The 21316-nt window shown below is 36.9% G+C and overlaps 1 protein-coding gene across 4 annotated transcripts in view; it reads right to left on the bottom strand.

The window, feature by feature from the left end:
- RTL4 (retrotransposon Gag like 4) overlaps positions 1-21316 on the bottom strand; it is a 326375-nt gene that overhangs the window by 61544 nt on the left and 243515 nt on the right. Inside the window, exon 2 of one of the 4 annotated variants that reach the window (XM_070257776.1) lies at positions 18997-19111. The exons of the other annotated variants lie outside the window; for them this stretch is intronic. The gene's annotated coding sequence lies outside the window, so the exon portion shown is untranslated. The remainder of the gene's footprint in view (positions 1-18996; positions 19112-21316) is intronic. 4 annotated transcript variants of the gene reach the window in all.

The following is a 21316-nucleotide window of genomic DNA, read 5'->3' as shown; positions in this document are numbered from 1 at the left end:
GACTTTCAAAAACAAAGGATGGGAAAATTTCACTTTTGAATAACAGGAATAACAGGGACTGGATCTACTTTCCTGACTGAAACAAGTAAAACGATGGACAAAACATATGAAACAACAATTCTCAAGATATTAGATGTCAGGTAATGAAATGCACTGATCCCTAAGAGATGGAGGACAAAGAAGTGGCGCCCTATGACTGGCCTAGCTTACTGCCTTTGAAGTGTTTCTGAGGCACATTCCAAGGAGCAGGAACCCAGGCAAAGCTTGATAGTCTTGTCAAGTTGACAGGACAGAGCAGAGGGTTTGGGGAGAACAAGGCAGCTTGGGTTTGCAGGACAGAGTACCAAAGAGGAGAGATATGCACAAAAAGAGAACCATGCAGATCTGCAGAGCATGACCTCAAATATTCAGCTGAGTAATGATCAACGCATGTGTGTGTTGAACCATCTGAAATTATTAGACATAGTGTGCTCAATGCTGACACAGGCTGGGAATAGTGCCTGTTCCCACTACTCAGACTGCAAAAACTCAGGATTCACAGATCACTAGGTAGAGTACATAGAAAAGTCTTACCGCTGTAATGGAAATAATTAGCCCTAGACTAAGCACTGCTACAATCGCAGCAAATCTTCAAAGCAAACCCAAAGGGATGATTCTGTTTTGAAGTCTCTGTCCCAGAACAAAGATCAAGAATATTTATAGGAATATAAAAATATCCAGGACACAGCAAAGTAAAATTAACAATGTCTGTCTTCCAAACAAAAATTACCAGGCATGCAAAGAAGCAGGTAAATATAATCTTTAATGAGGAAGGAAAAAGTCAATTAATCAAAATTAACACAGAAAGAATACAGATGACAGATTTAGTAGACAAAGACATTTTAATTAATATAATTGTATTCCATATGTTCAAGAAACTAGAAGAAAAATGGAACATGTTGAGAAGAGATATGCAAGACAAGAAAGAACAAAATGAAGCTCTAGATATGAAAACTACAAGGTCTAAGATTAAAAAACGATACACCAGGTGGGACTAATGGCAGAGCAGACATTACAAAAAAAGAGATTAGAGAACTTGAATGCATAACAATAGAAATGATTAAAAATAAAATATGAAAAGAAAAAAATAGAACATCAGAGAGAGCTGTGGGACAATTTCAAGTAGTTTAATATAAGTGTAATTGGGGTCCCTGAAGGAGAAGAGAAAAGGGATGGACAGAAAACATATTTGAAGAAATATTGGCCAAAATATTTCTGAATTTGATGAAAACTATAAACCCACAGATCTAAGAAGCTCAAAAAACCCTAAAAATGATACGTATGAAGACAATGATAGCAAGCCATACAAGAATTAACCTGCTTAAAACAAGTGATAAAAAGAAAATCTTACAAATAGAAAAAGGGAAACATTACCTACAGAGAAACAAAGAATGACAGCACATATCTCCTCAAAAAACAAAAGAAGAGGACACAGTGGAGTAATATATTTTTAGTATTAGAAGAAAAGAAACTGTGAAACTAGAATACTTTACCAAAAGAAAATATCTTCCAAAAACAAAAGAGAAATTGAGATTTTTCTTTTCAGACACGCAAAAGTTGAAATAATTCATCTCCCACAGACCCATACTACAAGAAATGTGAAAGAAAGTTTTCTGTGTAGGAGAAAAATGATACCAGATGGAAATATAGATTTAAACAAATGAATGAGGAGCCCCAGGAATAGTAACAACAAGGATAAATATAAAGACATTTTCTTGTAATTTAAATCACTTTTAAGCATATCTATGGAAGAAAAAATAAAAACATGTGTTTTGGAAATTATAACATATGTAGAAGTAAGATGGATGACAAAAATAGCACAAAGATTGGAAGGGGAGAAATAGAAGGATACTGTTTTAAAGATCCCATACTATGTGTAAAGTGTTATAAAAGCCCTTGAAGACAGACTGATAAGTTAAAGATGTATATTATAAACTCTAAAAGAACACAACAAAGGGCTATAGCTAACAAGACAAAAAGGACATGAAACGGAATGATAAACATTTTCCAGTGCAAAAGAAGGCAGAAAAAGTGCAAATTAAGAACAAAAAATAGGTGGAGAAAATAGAAAACAAATAGAAAGACAATAGATTTAAACTCAACCATATCAATAATCACATTAGGTTTAATGGTCTAACCACCCAAATTAAAAGATAAGGATTATCAGATTGGATTTAAAAAAGTAAAATCCAACAAGATGTTACTTACAAGAAACCCACTTTAAGTATAATGACACAAAATAAAAGCAAAAGAATAAAAATGGGCATAGCATGCAACAGTAATCAAAAGAAAGCTAGTGTCTATATGAAAGTAGATTTTAGAGCAAAGAATATAGTCAGGGATAAAGAGCGTGATTTAATCATGATAAAGGGGTCAATTCATCAACAGGACATAAGAATCCTAAATGTTTATGCCTTCAGGAATAGAGCTTCAGAATACATGAAAAAAAAATAGTAGACATGCAGGGAGAACAAAACAAATTCACAATTATAGCCAGAGGTTTCAACACCCTTCTATTAATAATTGATAGAACAAGTAAACAGAAAATCAGTAAGGATATAGACTTGAATAATAATATTAATTAACTTGACTAAACTAACATTTATAGAATACTCCACACAACAACAACAGAATGCACGTTCTTTCTGAGTAAACATGGACTATTTACCAAGATAGACTATATTCTGGGCCATAAAACAATTATCAGAATTTTTAAAGGATTCAAGCCATACAAAGTATGCTGTAATGGAATTAAACTAAAAAACAATAACAGAAGGATCTCTTGGAATCTGCAAATATTTGAAAACTGAATTTAAGTATTCTAAAAGATTATGGACCACAGAAGAAATCAAAATGGTAAGTGTTTTGAGCTGAATGAAAATGAAGACATACTATATTAAAATTAAAGGGATGCAGCTAAATCAGTACTTAGAAATTTATACCATTACAATGCTTATTTTAAAAACGAAGAAAGAAATCAAATCAATAACCTCAGATTCCACCTTGAAAAACTAGAAAAAGAAGAACAACTCCAACCCAAAGTATAAAGAAAGTAAAAAATAGACACCAGAGCAAAAATCACTAAAATAGGAAATGAAAAACAATAAATAAAATTAATGAAACCAAAAGCTGGTTCATTAAGAATATCAATAAAATTGGTAAAACTTTAGTCAGATTCTTGAGAGACAGAGAGAGAAAGATTGAGAGATTGTGAGAGAGAGAGAGAACACATGATCAATATCAGGATTGAGAGGTGACATCACTAAGGATTCCATAAATATTAAAAAATATAATAGGGGAAGAAAATGAACAATTTTTTGCCAACAAATTCATCAAATTATAGGAAAAGGAAAAATTCCTTGAAAGACACAAACTGCCAAAGTTCAATCAAGAAGGCAGAAAATCTGAATAGCCCTACATCATTGAAAGTAATTATAAAAGCTTCCCACAAAGAAATCTCCTGGTCCAAATGACTTCATTGAAGAAGTCTACCGAATATTTAAAGAAGAAATAATATCTAGTCTATCAAAACTTTTCTAGAAATATGAAGAGGTGAGAATCATTTTCTAATTAGTCTTTGATATTACTCTGATATCAAAAACAAAGGCATTACAAGAAAAAAATATACAGACCAATATCTCTCATGAACATCGATGCAGAAGATTCTTAACAAAATTTTAGCAAAGCTGATCCATCAATATACAAAAGGGATAATACAATGCTACCAAGGAGATTTGTCCCAAGAATGGTAAGCTTGGTGTAACATTCAGAAAGCAAACAGTGTAATTCACCATCTTATCAGACTACAAAAAGCAAAACTACATGATCATCTCAATAGATACACAAAAAGCATTTGACAACTCCAACATCCATTCCTGATAAAAAGCTTTAAGCAAGCTAGGAATAGAAGAAAACTTCCTCACCTTGATAAAGAGCACCTACAAAAAACCTACAGCTAACGTCATACTTTGATCAAACAGGGAATGATTTTCCCCCAAGATTACCCTAACAAGGTAAGGATGTCAAATTTCACCACTCCTATTCAGCATCGTATGGGGAGATCTAGCAATGCAATAGGCAAGAAAAAGGAATAAAAGTTACCTGAATTAGAAAGGAAGAAGTAAATCTATTCTTATTAGCAGAAATATGATTTTCCATGTAAAAAATCCCAAGAAATCTATTAAAAGCTACTAGAAATATGTAAATTTAGCAAGGTTATAGGATATATTGTCAACTTGCAAAAATTGATTGCTTTTCTACATACAAGCAACAAACAATTCAAAATGAAAATTTAAAAATCATTTCCATGTACAATATGGCCAAAGTCATGAAATACTAAAGGACAAACTTCCCAACATATTTGCAGGATCTGTATGCTAAAAGTATAAAACAGTGACAAAATAAGTCAATGAAAACTTAAGTAAATGGAGACATATAGTGTGTTCATGGATTAGAAGACTCAATACGCTTAAGATGTCAATTCTTCCCTAACTGCTTCATAAATTTAACTTAGTCTGGAGCAAACATTGTTTTCATTCTCATCCCAATTTGCCACCCCTCCCCCACAACTACAATGTGTGGTAGCTTGTATGAGAGGTCAAAGAAGAATTAGATAAAATAAAAAGAATATTCCATTGCAAAAATGTGTGCTACATGGAAAGGCACAGGAACTACAATGGCCAAAACAATTTTGAAAAAGAATAAACTAGAAATAGTTAGTCTGTCCAATATCAAGACTTACTATCTAGCTACAATAATCAAGACTGTAGGGTGAGTGATGTCTGCATAATAGTGGAGAGGTGTTCCCTTGGTCTCTCTCTTCTAAGTCACAATCAGTAGGATATCCATTAACCAACAGAGGACTCTGCATATCACACCAGAATCCCTGAGAGATCCATACATCTATATATCTGAAGATGGGTGCACTGGACCTCTTAGAGGCAGTGGACTGTGGTAGCAGCAGTGGCAACTCCCGAGAGAGGAGGTTTCAGGATCTGTGGCCATCCCTGTGACCACAGGCCCCAGGAACTGGGGTAATGCCCATGAACAAATGTCCCAGGAATCCAGGCAGCTCATGCTCCCAGAGGCACCAGGAATCACTGTGGGCCTATGACCAAAGACTCTGGGAACTGGAAATACCTGTGACCCTGCCCTCTCCCCTCCTCCCTCCTCCAGTGACAAAGCCTCCAACTCCAGCCCTTCCAGCAGCAGGGGCTGCATCCAAAATGTGGATACCCCCAGCAGTGGTTGTGGTGCCCATGACCCGAGGTTTCAAAAAGTGCAACTGTGCCAGAGACCAGAAGCTTCAGGAGCAGGAGTGGCACTCACAGCTCAGCCTCTACCCCTCTCCCAGCAGGTAACATTTTCAACCTGAGGCTTCAGAAGCCACAGCAGTACCTGTGACCCAGCCCCCAGTGGTGTCACCCCCTAGACCAGTGCTCCCAGTAGTGTGGGCTGCATACAAGACTCTGTGACCCTGGCAACAGCAAGAATACATATGAACACAGTGTCCTTGGTAGCTGTGCTGTCAACACCCCCAGATAACCCAGGAGCAGCATCCAGGTGGTGCATGTGGCAGCAGCAACTGAGCCCAAGGAGAAGGCATGAAGAGCCCATGGTGAAACATGATACCTAGGTGATCCTAGAAGCAGCAGAGGTGCTTGAAGCCTGGCGACCCTGGTGGCAGGGCTCACAACTGCAGAGACATAATGAGCAGCAAAACACCAGCAACCTCAGAGGCACAAGCAGCACAAGGAGGGCACTGATGATGCCTCTGGCAGAGATAATGTAGGGAGGAAAGAACAGGCTCTCAAATATAAACAGGAGCAGTTCAGAATCAAAATAACCAAAGCTTTACCCAAATATTAAAGATGTGGTTATTACCACAAATGCGCCAGCAGAGTAACAGCTCATCAAGCACATGAAGAACTACAATAACACAATAGCACAGAAAGAAAATGGCAACTTTTCAGAATCCAAACTTGAAGTCACAGAAGATTGTGATCAAATTGACAGAGAATTCAAAACAGCCATCATGAAGAAACTCAATGAGTTACAAGAAAACTCAGACAGACAGTTCAATGAGCTCAGGAATAAGATAAATGAACAAAAGAGTACTTCACTGAAGAGACTGAAACCTTAAAAAGAAAAAACCGAGAAATTCTGGAGATGAAGAACACAATTAATGAGAAGAAAGAAATGTAGAAAGCACTGAAAATAGAGCAGACCATATGGAAAGAGAATTAGTGAGCTTGAAGATAGAAATCTGGAAATGATTCAGATGGAAGAAGAGAGAGAAGAAAGATTTTCTTTAAATGGATAAATTCTATGAAAAATATCTGACTCAATTAAGAAAAGAGACATAAGAATAATGGGTATCCCAGAAGGAGGAGAGAGAGAGAAAGGAGCAGAGAGATTATTGAAAGAAATAACAGCTGAAAACTTCCCAAACCTGTGGAAATGACTGGATATAAAAGTACATGAAGCTAATAGAATATCTAATTATCTCAAGGCAAAAAGACTTTTTCCAAGCACATCATATTAAAAATGTCAAAAGTTAATGACAAAGAAAGAATACTAAAGATGACCAAAGAGAAGACAATAACATAGAAAGGAATCCTCTTTAGGCTAACTGTGGTTTTCTCAGCAGAAAGTCTACAGGCCAGGAAAGAGTGAAATGATATACTAAAGATATTGAAAGATAAAAACTGTCAGCCAAGAAAACTCTGTCCAGCAAAGTTATCCTTCAGATATGAAAGAGAAATAAAGGCTTTCCCAGACAAACAAAAGCTGAAAGTGTTCATCACAAATAGACCTGCCTTACAAGAATTATTGCAAGGAGCTCTCCTACCTGAAAGAAAAATGGAAAGTATACAAAGCTTGGAGCAAGGTGATAGACAGATAGAATCAAAAAGATTTCAACTCTATATCAAAATAGGTTAGTAAGCACTTAATTATAACATAAAGGCTAAAGGGAAAGAAAGCATCAAAATAACTATAATCACTTCAATTTGGTTTCAAACTCATAACACAAAAAGGATAATTTGTGACAACAAGAATATAGAAGAAGAGGAAAAGGGTGGAACATGCATAGGCAAATGGAGATAAGATGCTATCAGGAGAAAACGGACTATCTCATCTACGAGATCTTTTATACAAACCTCATGGTAATCACAAAAGAAAAATTCAGAGCAGAGTCACATAACGTTAAAAAAAAAGAGGAAACTGAGAAACACATCACAGAAAAGCACCAAATTGAAATGGTAGAAAGAAACAGAAAGAAAAAGAAGCAACAGAAATATAGAACAATGAGAAAACAAAAGGTAAAATAGCAGAATTAACCCTTATATATCAGTAATCACCCTAAATGTAAGTGGATCGAATTCACGAATAAAAAGACATAGAGTGCTGAATAGATTAAAACAATAAGACCCAACAATATTCTGCATCCAGCATACCTATCTCAGCGCTAAAGAAAACCATAGGCTCAGAATGAAAGAATGGAAAATTATACTCGAAGCAAATTGCAACCAAAAGAAAGCAGGTATAGCCATACTAATATTAGACAAAATAAACTTCAAGCCAAAAAAGAAAACAAGAGACAAAGGTGGAAATTATACAATGAGAAAGGGGACAATACACCAAGAAGACATCACATTTATTAATATCTATGCACCTAACATAGGAGCACCAAAGTATATAAAGCAACTATTGACAAACCTAAAGGGAGAAACTAACAGCAACACAATATTAGTAGGAGCCTTTAATACCCCACTAACATCAATGGATAGGTCTTACAGATAGAGAGTCAACAAGGAAATATTGGCCTTAGTGAAACACTAGACCAAATGGACTTAATATATATAGAACATTCCATACAAAAGCAGCAGAATACACATTATTCTCAAGAGAACATGGAACATTCTCAAAGATAGATCATATGTTGGGAAACAAAAAAGACTCAATAAATTTGAGAAGATTTAAATCGTATCAAGTATTTTTCCAACCACAATGGTATGAAACTAGAAATCAGTTACAAGAAGGAAGCTGGAAAGTCACAAATATGAGGAGACTAAACAACATGCTACTGAACAACTATTGGATCAATGAATAAATCAAAAGAGAAATCAAAATATACCTGTAGACAAATAAAAATGAAAACACAACATACCAAAACTTATAGGATGCGGCAAAAGCAGTACTAAGAGGGACATATATAGCAACACAGGCCTATGTCAGGAAAAAGAAAAATCTCAAATAAACAATCTAACACTACACATAAAAGAACTAGAAAAAAGAACAAATGGCACTCCAAGTCAATAGAAGGAGTAAATAACAAAAATCAGACCAGAAATAAATGAAATAGAGACTAAAAAGACAATAGAAATGATAGATGAAACTAAAAGCTGATTCTTATAAAAGATTTAAAAAAATGATAAGCCCTCAGCTGGATTCATGAAGAAAAAAAAGAGAGAAGGCACAAATAAAATCAGAAACAACAGAGGAGATATTACAATGATGCCACAGAAATACAAAAAACTATAAGAGACTACTATGCAAAGCTATATGCCAACAAATTGGATAACCTAGAAGATATGGGTAAATTCTTAGAATCATACAAACACCCAAAACTGAATCAAAAACAAACAGAGAATCTGAAGAGACTAATCATAAGTAAAGAGATTGAAACAGTAATAAAAAACCTGCCAAAAAACAAAAGTCCAGGACCATAAGACTTCTCTGGTAAATTCTACCACACATTCAAAGAAGATTTAATACCCATCCTTCTCAAATTCTTCCAAGAAAACTGAAGGGGCTGGGATGCTTCTTGACTCATTTTATGACCCCAACGTTACCCTGGTACCAAAACCAGACAACAACACACAAAAAAAGGAAAATTATAGGCAAATATCACTGATGAACACAGATGCAAAACTTCTCAACAAAATATTAGCAAATCGAATATGACAATACATTAAAAGGATCATACTCCACGATTAGGGGGAATTTATTCCAGGAATGCAAGGATGGTTCCACATCTACAAATCAATCAACATGATATACCACATTAAGAAATTAAAAGATAAAATCATATGATCATCTAAACAGATGCAGAGAAAACATTTGACCAGATTCAACATCCATTTATGACAAAAATTCTCAATAAAATGGATATAGAAGGAAATTACCTCAACATAATAAAGGCCCTTTATGAAAAATCCATAGCCAACATCATATTGAACAGTGAAAATCTAAAAGCTATTCCTCTAAGAAGAGGACCAAGACAAGGATACCCACTCTCACCACTGTTATTTAACATAATACTGGAAGTCCTAGACAGAGCAATTTGGCAAGAAAAGGAAATAAAAGATATCCAGATTAGAAAGGAAGAAGTAAAACTGTCACTATTCGTGGATGACATGATTCTATATAGAAAAAATCCTAAGAATCCACCAAAAAAAACAATTAGAAATAATTAACAAATACAGTAAAGTTACAGGGTACAAAATCAACATAGAAAAATCAGTTGCATTTCTATACACTAACAACAAAATAGCAGAAATGGAAATCGAAAATACAATCCCATCAAAAGGATAAAATGCCTAGGCATAAATTTAACCAAGAGGTGAAAGATCTGTACAGTAAAGGCTACAAGACATTGTTAAAAGGAATTGAAGAAGACATGAAGAAATGGAAAGATATTCTGTGCTCATGGATTGGAAGAATTAACATAGTTAAAATGTGCACATTACCTAAAGTAATCTACAGATTCAATGCAATCCCAATCAGAATCCCAATGACATTTTTCATGGAAGTGGAACAAAGAATCCTAAAATTTACAGGGAACAACAAAAGCCCTGAATAGCAAAAACAATCCTGAGAAAAAAGAACAGAGCTGGGATGAGTGTGAAAGGGGCAAAGGGGCGTACGTGTATGTTGACGGATGGAAACTAATCTTCTAGTGGTGAACACAATGCAATCCATACAGAAGTTAAACTATAATGATGTACACCTGGAATTTATATAATGTTATAAACCAATGTGCTCTCATTAAAAATAATAAATAAATAAATAAAAAGATAAACAAATTCCTCTAGGGAAAAAAAGAGGCCCTGTTCAGTTCAAGCCATTAAAAAAAATGCATGCAAAATAATTGAAAGAGTACAGAAGAGTATACAGTGGAATGTCTATCTTTCTTCAACACTCAGGTTGTGTTGACTGATTTCTCAGGTTTCCTTCCAGGCATGTACCAGGAATATACATGTGTGTCATTAATTTTTTTCTTTCCCTCTACACAAGTGGTACCTAGCATGTTGAGGTGGTTATAGTCACAGACTCTGGAGGCAAAGTTTCTGGGTATAAATCTGAACTCTGTCACTGTTGAGCTCTGTGGCTTTGGCCAAGTGATTTCACCTCCCTGTTCCTGAGTTTGCTAACCTGTGAAATTGGATGATAACAGTACCTATCTCATGGATTTGTTAGAGAATTAAGCAACTTAATATCTGCAAAGCTCTTAGAACAGTGTCTAGTACCAAGTAAAATGTTAGCTAATGATTATTTAAAAAAAAGACTGTGGGGTAATGGTAGAGGGATAGACACATAGATCAAATAAACACAATAGAACATCTAGAAATAGACCTACACATATATGGTCAATCAATTTTTGACAGAAGTCCAAAGATAATTTAGTAGAGAATGGATGGTCTTTTCAACAAATGTTGTCAAAACTATTGAATTCAAGTCATACAAAGTATGATTGCAAAAAATAAACTTTTACCCATACCTTGAACCTTATACAATAATTAATTCAAATGGATAACAGATATAAATATAAAGCCTAAAAGTATGAAAACTTTTAGAAGAAATCATAGGAGAAAAATCTCTGCAATCTGATATTAAACAGAGATTTCTTAGATATAACACCAAGTGCATGATCCCAATAAAGAAAAAAATGATAAATTATGCTTCACCAAAATTGAAAATGTCTGCTCAAAAATGAAAAGAGAAGTCACAAACTGAGAAAAAATATTTAGAAAACGTATATCTGCATGTCTGACAAAGCACTTGTTTCCAGAAGAAAGAACTGTCAAACTCAATAATAAAATAACAGCCCAGTATAAAACGGGCAAAAGATTTCAACAGATACTTCACCAAAGAAGATGATAAACAAGCACATGAAAAGACGATCACATCATTAGTCATTAGAGAAATGCAAACTAAGCCTGTAATGAGATTCTACATCTATTAGAATGGCAAAAATAAAAAATACTGACAATACCAAGTGCTGACAAAGATGCAGAGCAACTAGAATTCTCATACAGTCATGGTGGGAATACAAACTGTTTTAGCCACGTTGCAATATTTTGGATATTTCTTATAAAGTTTACCACACTCCTACTATCTGACCCAGCAATCTCCCTCCTAGATATTCATGCAAGTTAAAGAAAAACTTATATTTATACAAAAACCTCAAACAAAATATTTATAGAGGTTTTATTCATAATTACCAAAAACTGGAAAGAATCCAAACTTCTTTCAATGACTGCCTGGATAAACAAACTATGGTTCACCTTTAGAATGGAAGACTACCCTGTGAAAAAAAGTAAAAGCTATTAGGGGATGGCCTCATGGTGCAGTGGTCAATTTCGCACATTCTGACCCGGCGGCCCAGGGTTTGCCAGTTCGGATCCCCGGTGTGGACCCACACACTGCTTGGCAAGCCATGCTGTGGCAGGTGTCCCACGTATAAAGCAGAGGAAAATGGGCACTGATGTTAGCTCAGGGCCAGTCTTCCTCAGCAAAAAGAGGATGATTGGTGGCAGATGTTAGCTCAGGGCTAATCTTCCTCACAAAAAAAGAAACAGTAAAAGGTATTGATCCACACAACATGGATATATCTCAAATCCATTGTGCTTGGTGAAAGGAGTTAGATTCAAAAGGCTACTTAATGTATGATTCCATTTATATGACATTCTGGAAAAGGCAACCATAGGGAACAAGAACAGATTAGTGATTGCCAGTGGTTGGGATTTGGTGAGGAGTTTAGTACAAAGAAGAGCTTGAGAAAATTTTTTCAGGTAATCAAATTATTCTGTGTCTTGATTGATGATGGTCACTGGACTGCATGCTCCTGTCAAAAATTGTAGAACTGTATTCCAAGTTTACTACATGCAAATTAAAAAGTAGCATAAAATAAACATCTCTCTACTAAAAATATTAGTTAATGTAATTCATCATATTAACTGTGTATGAAGAAAAAAACTTATGATCTTATAAATAAATGCATTAGAAGTGTTTGCTAAAAGTCCACACCTACTTAGAAACAAAATAGGAATTGTTAGAAAACTAAAAGAAAAAGGAAATGTCCTTATTCTGGCTAAAATATACATAAAACATATACAGTAAACATCATATTCAATGGTGGTGTGTTATAGCTTTTCCTCTGAGATTAGAAATAGGACAAAGATGCTTACTATTATGACCTCTATTCAAGATTGTACTTGGATGTCCTAGCCAGTACAATTAGGCCAGGAAAAGATATAAAAGGCAGAAGAATTGAAAAGGAAGACATAAAAGATGACATTATTCCTGAACAATATAATTGTGTAGGTAGAAAATAGAAAAAAATTTGGGTCTAGAGAAACTACTAGAATTAATAAGTGAAATTTGCAAGGCCTCTGGATACAAAGTCAATATACAAAAGTGAAATGCACTTTTGCTAAACCAGCAACTAATAACTATAAAATAAAAAAATTAAAATCTATCAATTAAAATAGCATAGGAAACCAAAGACATCATGTCTTAGATCAATTTTCCTGGGAAATTGAGTAGAGGATGGAGCGCTACATCCAGGAATTTTATTGGGTTGTGCCCTCAGGATCAATACTTGTAGGGGGGAGTAAAGGATGTAGGATTAAGAAGATGGAGAAGTTAAACTCTGACGCAGTTGCAACAAAGCCTTAGTGGTCCCAGAGGTTACTCTGAAACTGTAATGGCCTTTCAGAGTCATCCCACCTGCAGGCAAAGAAGCTGGGTCATACCCCTACATGGACCTATGTGGACGGTCATTAGACACATCTTGCTCGCAGAGTTTGGGCATAACTTAGGCCAAGATGATTCTCTTCAGTGGAAGGAAATTTACAGAAAGCGACTCAACTGATAGTGTTCAGCTAACAATATTCTTAGTAGCTGGGAGAATGAATATCTCAGTTTTGATGGGGAATCTGAGTAGTGCACCACAGCATTCACTACAGTTCACCATTTGTGCTACTTCAATTCATTTCCTTCATATAATAAGTTGCAGGGACAGTTATTAGAGAATTCTATTTGGTCTTTCTTTTCAACTTGGGGAATTGACAAGATGGTTAGTGCAATAAACTATAGCCCCTGACACAGCATTGGTCTCAAGGTTACAACTAATATTCATAGTCTCCTACCTATACTAGATTCTCCTCGCCAATGGCTACCTTGTCTGCTGGCCTACATGGCTAATTTGGTGTGATGATCAAACCCTCATCCCTAAGGGGTTGAGCCTCTACCTACTAGGCACTTCTAATCCCATAACTGAGGCAATTTTCCATTTACCACCAAAATTGGGCAAGGGAGTAACAAGAGACACTCTAGTGGATTAACTGGGTATCAAACATATCCTTCCCTACCTTCATTGTGTAACAGAAGTTCTATCTCCTTCTTATGATCAAGGTAAATTATCCCTGTCAAGATGGTGACTCCTTTCCTTGCCTATTTGTCTATTAGAATGAGAAGGTTGAAGAGCCTAAAGTGTACTGGGACTCTTGTTACGTCCTCTGATGGAAACAATCCCTCTCTGGGAACCAGGACCTCTAACCCTGCAAAGCCTAGATTTACAGGGACAGGAAGTACACATTTTCCCAGGGAGTTACTTGGAGCTTATGGTAAGCAAAGGTACTCCATATTTCTACCCTTTTGTTCCCAGTTCCGTGTAATCTATTTATTAGGGACACAACACCATATAGTGGTCATTGATTTAGGGTGTACACTATATCTTGGCGGGTGGGACTCATAGGCTATCATCTTCAATCTGACATTTCAGCTTCATTTTTAAAAGACTTCTCTATTGCTCTATCAGGCCAGCAACTTCTGGGTAATGTAGATGTGATAGGACCAGTGGATTGCATGGTCATATGCCCACTGCTGCACCTCCTTTGCTGTTAAATAAGTTTCTTGGTCTGATACAATGGTATGTGAGATTACATGTCATTGGATAAAGCATTCTGTAAACCTTCAAATAGCAGCAATGCCTGAGGCTCTGTAGACATGAAAGGCACACCTATACCCAGATTACACGTCAGTTTCAGCCAACATGAATCATTACCATTCCAAGGTGGAAGGAGTCTGATCTAATCAATTTGCCACTGAAAGGCTGACTGGTCTCCTTGACGGATGGTGCCATATTGGAGATTCGACATCAGTCTCCAGAAGGTTGCTGGCAGGTTGGACGTTTGGCAGGAGCAGTAGTTACATTAGCTTTGGTGAGTGGGACTTCATTCTATTTGGTACATGCATAGTCCTTATCTCTGCCACCTTGGATATTCTATTTATGTTTAACTATGCTAACACTGGAGTTGTCAATGATAAAGACTAGGCAATGTAAATTAGCCAAATAATCTTGTCTACTTGGTTGTTAGTACCCCTTCCATGACAGATGATTCTGGTGGGCTTTAACACGTGATTCAAAGATCTTCACGCCTAGTGTCCACTCCCCTAGGTCTATTCACAATCCTCTAGGTCTATCACATGCCTCTTTCTCAAACCTTCTTGTAAATTATCTTTCAGCCTTTCACTGTCATCAGTTCTTGAATATTGTCAACTTGGGCCACTTGTTTTTCCACACAAAGTAAATGACCAGATGCACCACCTGAAGATCTGCCCATTGGGAGAACTTCCCCTCAAATCTCTCTTTCAGAGTGGATGGCTCTGTGTGTTTAGGTTGAGTGTCTTTCTAAGTGGGCTGTAGTGCACTAGAAATCCACTTTTGGCTATGCACCCTGTTTATGAACCAAGCTTGGTGTTTTTCCTCATCCAACAGCCAATTATAACGGATAACCCCTCACCACCATCATCAGTGTGGCCATAAGTGTGAACTGAGGGAAAAGTGCAAATACAACAGTAATGGATGATGTGAAAATCTGGTCCATCTACTCGTGCAGCTTACTTGTGCCCTCTGGCCCTGCTCATGACCAATCCCAGATGTACCACTTCTACCTTACAGGGAATCTTTAGGTCCACTAAACCTTATAACTCGGTACAGAATCTCTTAGAGCTCAGCTTCTGATTGGCAGTTCTAGCTACATGGTCATTTGATGTTCTGTGGTGAGACACTCTACTGTGGTACAATAGCATGTCAGGGACTGGTTTTCAAATAGTATGTATTTTCCACTGAAAGTGGCATGGCTTCACTCCAAAATGCATTGGTCTACACTGTGATTCTCCTGTTGAAACTTGTGATAAATTCAACATGGCATCTTCTCCCATCCCCAATACGTTGAATATAATAAGATTTGCTGGGTCATATGACCCAAGCAACAGGGCCACTTACATGAAAGCCTGGACCTGCTACAGAGCCTTTTCCTGCTCTGGGCCCTACTCAAAGCTGGCAACCTTTCATGTCATCAGATAATGTATTGAAGTAGTATTCCAAAAGGTGGAATATGCTACCTCAAGAACCACTATCAAGTATTGTCCTCTCTTCTTAGTGATGAGAGGTATGATAAAATAAGTTATACTTTACTTTGAAAGCATTATCCTGGCATTCCCCAGACCACCCTAAAATCTTAATAATGGCAGAGGCCTCTGAATCTTCATAGGGTTTATTCCTAGCTTCTGGTGCTCAAGTTTGTTACTAATGCCTTCAAATTACTTGCCACTTATTTCTCATTTTGTCTGATTCACATGATATCATTGACATAGTACACCAATGTGATGCTATGTGGAATGTTCAGAAAATTCATAATTCTTGGAACTTTATTAAAGAGAATAGGTAAATTAACAGTGCTGATGGAAAAAAAATAAACGTAGTCTGTTAGCTGTTCCAAGTACAGTCATGAATTGCTTAACGATGGGGACACAGTCTGTGAAATGCATCATTACGTGATTTCATCATTGTGCGAACATCATAGAGTGTACTTATACAAACCTAGATTCTGTAGCTACTATACACCTAGGCTGTATGGTACTAATCTTATGGGACCACCGTCATATATGCAGTCTGTCGTTCACCAAAACATCATTATGCAGCACATAACTGTAATTGTAAACTGCTTCTGATCCTCCTTCTTGATAGGGATGGGAAAAAAATCATTCACCAGATCAATGACCATGTACCAAGTACCTGAGGCCTTGTTAATCAGCTCTAGCAAAGACACATATTCCGGTGCAGCAGCTTCTATCAAGACTTCATATTTGATTGAGCCCATTGTCATCCTGCAGTAAATGTCTGTTTTTTCTAAGAACCAGACTGGTGAATGGAGACATGATGGGTACCACTACCCTTAACATCTTTAAGGAGAGAACTAATCAGTACCGTTTCACTTGGGTTGTAATGTTGTTTTTTTATTTACTATCTTGTCTGAGGTTTGGTGGAGGAGAGTTTGAGAGGCTTCCACTGGGTCTTTCCCTATTATGATAGCTCTTATGCTATAGGCCAAAAAACTAAAGCAGGATCCAACCTGCTTTAAAACCACCAGGTATACACATTCCAGTTAGACATTTGAGGACTTGGGAAATAACTATAGTCTTGCACTATGGATCCCTTGTAAGTTGATCTTGGGTTAGGACTCCATTTATCACCTGGTTCCTACATTTCCCCATTCAAAGAGGGGTGGCCAGTGATGATGATTCCAGTCCTTGAGTATTAATGTCAACTCAGATCCAACAGTTTTTGAAATATTTGGATATTTTCCTTTCCCCAGTGTACAGTTATCTGAGTAAATGATCATAGGTACCTTTAGGGCAGGGTTTCTCAACCTTAGTGCTATTGAGATTTGGGGCTAGATAATTCTTTGTTGGAAGAGGGGGCTGTCATGTGCATTGTAAAATGCTTGGCAGCATTGTTGGTCTCTATTCACTAGATGACAGTAGTATCCACCTAATCATGACAATCAGAAATGTCTCCAGTCATTGCCTGGGGGCAAAATGACTCCTAGCTGAGAATCAGTGCTGTAGGAAAAGACTGAGGAAATCAATACTGTATATATTTGCTGTGATGTTGCAAGTATTTGGGGCCTGAAAACTAACTCATGTCCAGTCCTAAAACTGGGTAAGAGATTGTGACTTTTTATTGGTGTGACTACGCTCAGCTCCCTGATTATCTATCTTTTATTTCTCTTGACTATATAGTCTCAGGTTAGCAAATTTTTTATTTAAAGGGCCAGATAGTAAATATTTTAAACTTGCAGGTCATTTGGTCTCTGTCACAGGCACCTAGTTCTGCCATTGTAGTGTGAAAGCAACCATAGATAATATGAAAATAAATAGACATGGTTGTATTCCAATAAAACTTTATAAAAATAGGCTGTTAGTCCATGGATTAGAGTTTACTGACTCATGGTATAGATTGGGCAACACCTCTTTTTGACTGGCCATTTTTCTTGCCTCTGGGGATGTTATATTTTATTAACCATTATTTGTTTCTGATGGTAAAGCACCACCAGCTTGCCTCCACTATTGCAGGATTATCTCTTCCCTATGGCTATCAGTGAGCCTAGTTTTGTAATAGCATTTCCAACCACCAGCCCCAGCCCAAAGAAGACAGTCCCTCCTAAGCTTCTCAACAATGATAGTTCTCCTTCTCATAAGCACATTCCTTATTTCTTTGGTAAATTGAGTGCCTCTGGGTCCTCTCACAGAACATAATCAATTGGTGAGTTCCAGCCTTATGTCAATATCCACTCTAACATGCCCACATTTCTGAGCCTTCAGATCTTTGCTTTTACTGTCTTCTATGACACTTCTAGCATATCTACTTCACTTAGTGTGAGCCATCACTTTCTAAGTTTCTAAGAGTCATCCTAGAAACTTCTTACCACTGCTTCCCAAGGCCCTTTCCAGGGTGGTAAAGCCAGGATCAATGGAGAATGCTCCCATATCACTATAATCTCTTTTATCTAATCTTATATTTCCCTTGCCCCTCCACCTTGATCCAATACCTTCATGACTCAGTCCCATATATACTCTCCTGGTTCCTGTTTACAACGTCCTGTATCTGTTTTGGGGTATAGTCTTTTTTCCTCCTTAGCAGCTCCAGTTTATGTTGTAACTTGGTCCTAGCATCTGGTCTCGTGTCCAGGAAGGGAGATGGGAGTAGTCTGTGAAGAAATAACATGTTTCTTTGGAAGGTAGAGTCCTCTGTATCATCTTCAAGCAAGGGAGGAATGCTAGTCTTTAACAGGGAGGAGTAGACTACTTCCATAGACCTGGAAGGTTCAAGGGAAACTGGATTTCCAACGATTTTTAGTTATCTGACCCTGTTGTTCCCATTGCAAGTTTCAGGACTCCTACACAATTAGGACTCCAAATTTGACACAGAGGACTTTATGTTGCTGAGAAATCAACCTTCTCTGGAGCACTATTATTCATATGATTCAGTCCTGATCCTGACACCCAGTGTTTTTCTCCTCTGCAGGTAATGAGTGTTTTCATATGCTGCGAAATAGGTCCTTTAACTTTCACACTTTATCTTCAATTGGTGATTTATCACTCTCAGCCATTCATTGTCTTTCTTGAATGGATTGATTGCATTCAGGAAGAGCCATCTGATTCCATTTTCTTTATAATTAGTACTTCTCTCAAACTCTCAATAACATGATATTATACCAAGAAGTGACCAGTGCATTCTCTTCAACTACTAGCCCATCCTAGTTCACCACAGATGAAAGTTTTAACAATTCACCACTAGAGTATGACAGTAGCTCCACTTACTACTAGTGATGGGGTCCAATTGCCAGATGCCTAGCAGGTTATTCAGGTACAAAATTCCATTTTTAGTCTGCATGCTCTGACCATTCTTGGTACCAGCTGGCTTAGGTAGCAGACTCTGAAACAAAGATTTGTAGTCTGTAAGATTACTGGAGAGTACTCTGAGGGTCAACACTCATTGTGGAGTGTATGAGGTAAAATTATGCAAAGGAAGGAGTTGACGTACAATGCAATAGCAACAGAGCCTCATCCAAACCCAAAGGGCTCTCTAAAGGTATGATGGCACTTCATAGTTTTCCATTCTTGAGTAGCATTGACAGTTTTAGTTAAAAACAAAACAAAATAAAAAATATGCTTCTCAGTTAAATTTGGATTTTGGATAAAGAAGGGATAACTTTTAGTATAAGTATGTTTAAACACCAATGCAAGAATTCTTGTTTATCTGAAATTCAAATTTAATTGGAATTCCAGTATTTTATCCCAACCTTACACTTGTGAAAAGGGAACAAGGGAACTACTCTCCTGCATCACCCAATCATTGGGAGGTGGTGAGACTTATGGCTAGGCACCTCTCTTGAGGTGAGGGGAATTTCTGGAAAAACACTTAGACAATAGCCCTCAGTCCCCAAGACACATAGCAGTTAGGAGAATGAACTCCTTAGTCCTGAAGGAGGAAATATGGGCAGCACAACATAGTTTCAAATTCACCTAGGAGTAAATCTAGAAGAAGATATGTGATGTGTCTATTCAGAAAACTTTAAAAAATATTTGGAGATAAAGTTCAAAAGACTTAAATAAATGGAGAGAAAGGCTCATACTATAAAAATGTCAATAATTCCCAAATCAATCAATATTGTAGCAGATATTTTTGTAGGAGAAAAATGACAAGATAATCTAAAATGCATATGGAAGTGCAAAGGATTGAGAACAGCCAAGAAAATCTTGAAGAGGAACCAAGTTGGATGACTTACACTAACCTGATTTTAAACTTTACTCTGCAGCTATACTAATCAAGGCTGTATGGTATTGGCATAAAGATAGACAAATAGATCAATAGAACAGAAACAAACTTACTCATATGGACCACTGATTTACGACAAAGGTGGCACTGAGTAAAGGGCAGTTTTTTCAATAAATGTTGTTAGGCAATTTGGATATCTACATTGAGTATGAAACTTGACCTCTAAATCAATATAGACAGAAAAATTAATTTCAGGTATATTTTTATCTAAATGTGAAAGGTAAAACAACAAAGCTTCTAAAAGATAATATGGGAGAACATCTTCATGAACTTAGGGTAGGCAAACATTTCTTACACTCAAAACAGACTCAAAAGCATTAACAACAAGGGAAATGATTTATGAACTGACATAATTTATGTTATTAAAATACTATGATATAATTTTATATGCATCAAAAGTGAACAATAAACTACTCAGCAATAAAAAGGAACAAACTACAGATAGAACAATATGGGTGAATCTCAAAAATATTGTGATGAGAAAGAAAGGGAACAAGGAAAATAAAACATACTAAATAAATCCTTTGATAAGAAACTCTAGGAAAGACAAATCTAATGTATAGGAACAGAAAGCAGAAAAGTGGTTGCCTTGAGTCAGGGGTAGAGAATGAGGATTGACTGGGAAGAGGGAGGAGATAACTTTGGAGTGATAGGAATGTTCTCTATCCTGACTGTGTTGGTGTATCCATTTGTGAGACCACAATGAATAGTATACTTAAAATAGGTGCATTTTATTATATGTGTTGTATTATACTAATTCTATGTAAATTACACCTCCATAAATCTGATTTTTTAAAAAATCACCAACAAGAGAGCAAAGAATCAAGCTACAAAGTGAGAGGCAATATCTGAAACATGTATGAATTTAAGAACACATTTCCATAATATAAAAAGGATTCCTGAGTGATGTCAGCACCACAGCAGAGTGATCTGTTCCCTTTGTCTCTCCTCTCCAAGTTACAGCTAAAGGGACACTCATTAACCAACAAAGGATTCCCACACAGCACAACAGGATGCCTGAGAGATCTATGCAGCTGCACAACTGAAGGTGGGTGGAGCGGATCCCTGGGAAGCAATGGAACTAGGTGAGCTCACCCCTCCTCCTCTCCAGCAGCAGAAAGCAAGGTTGCAGAGCCTCCCACAGTGGCTGGTGTGACTGTCAGAGGAGGTGGGGGAAGCCTGGCCCATGTACATGAACACTTTCAGAGTGGTGGCTTGGCCTGCAGGAGTGCCTACTGTTCCATGGCAGCACTGCCTGTGGGAATGCACCCACTGAGTGGCAAGTGGTGGTGGCTCAGCCCC

The sequence above is a fragment of the Equus caballus genome, chromosome X (assembly GCF_041296265.1).
Source record: "Equus caballus isolate H_3958 breed thoroughbred chromosome X, TB-T2T, whole genome shotgun sequence".
Lineage (NCBI taxonomy): Eukaryota > Metazoa > Chordata > Mammalia > Perissodactyla > Equidae > Equus > Equus caballus.
The sequence above is the reverse complement of the archived record's forward strand: the minus strand, read 5'-3'. Positions and strand labels throughout refer to the sequence as shown.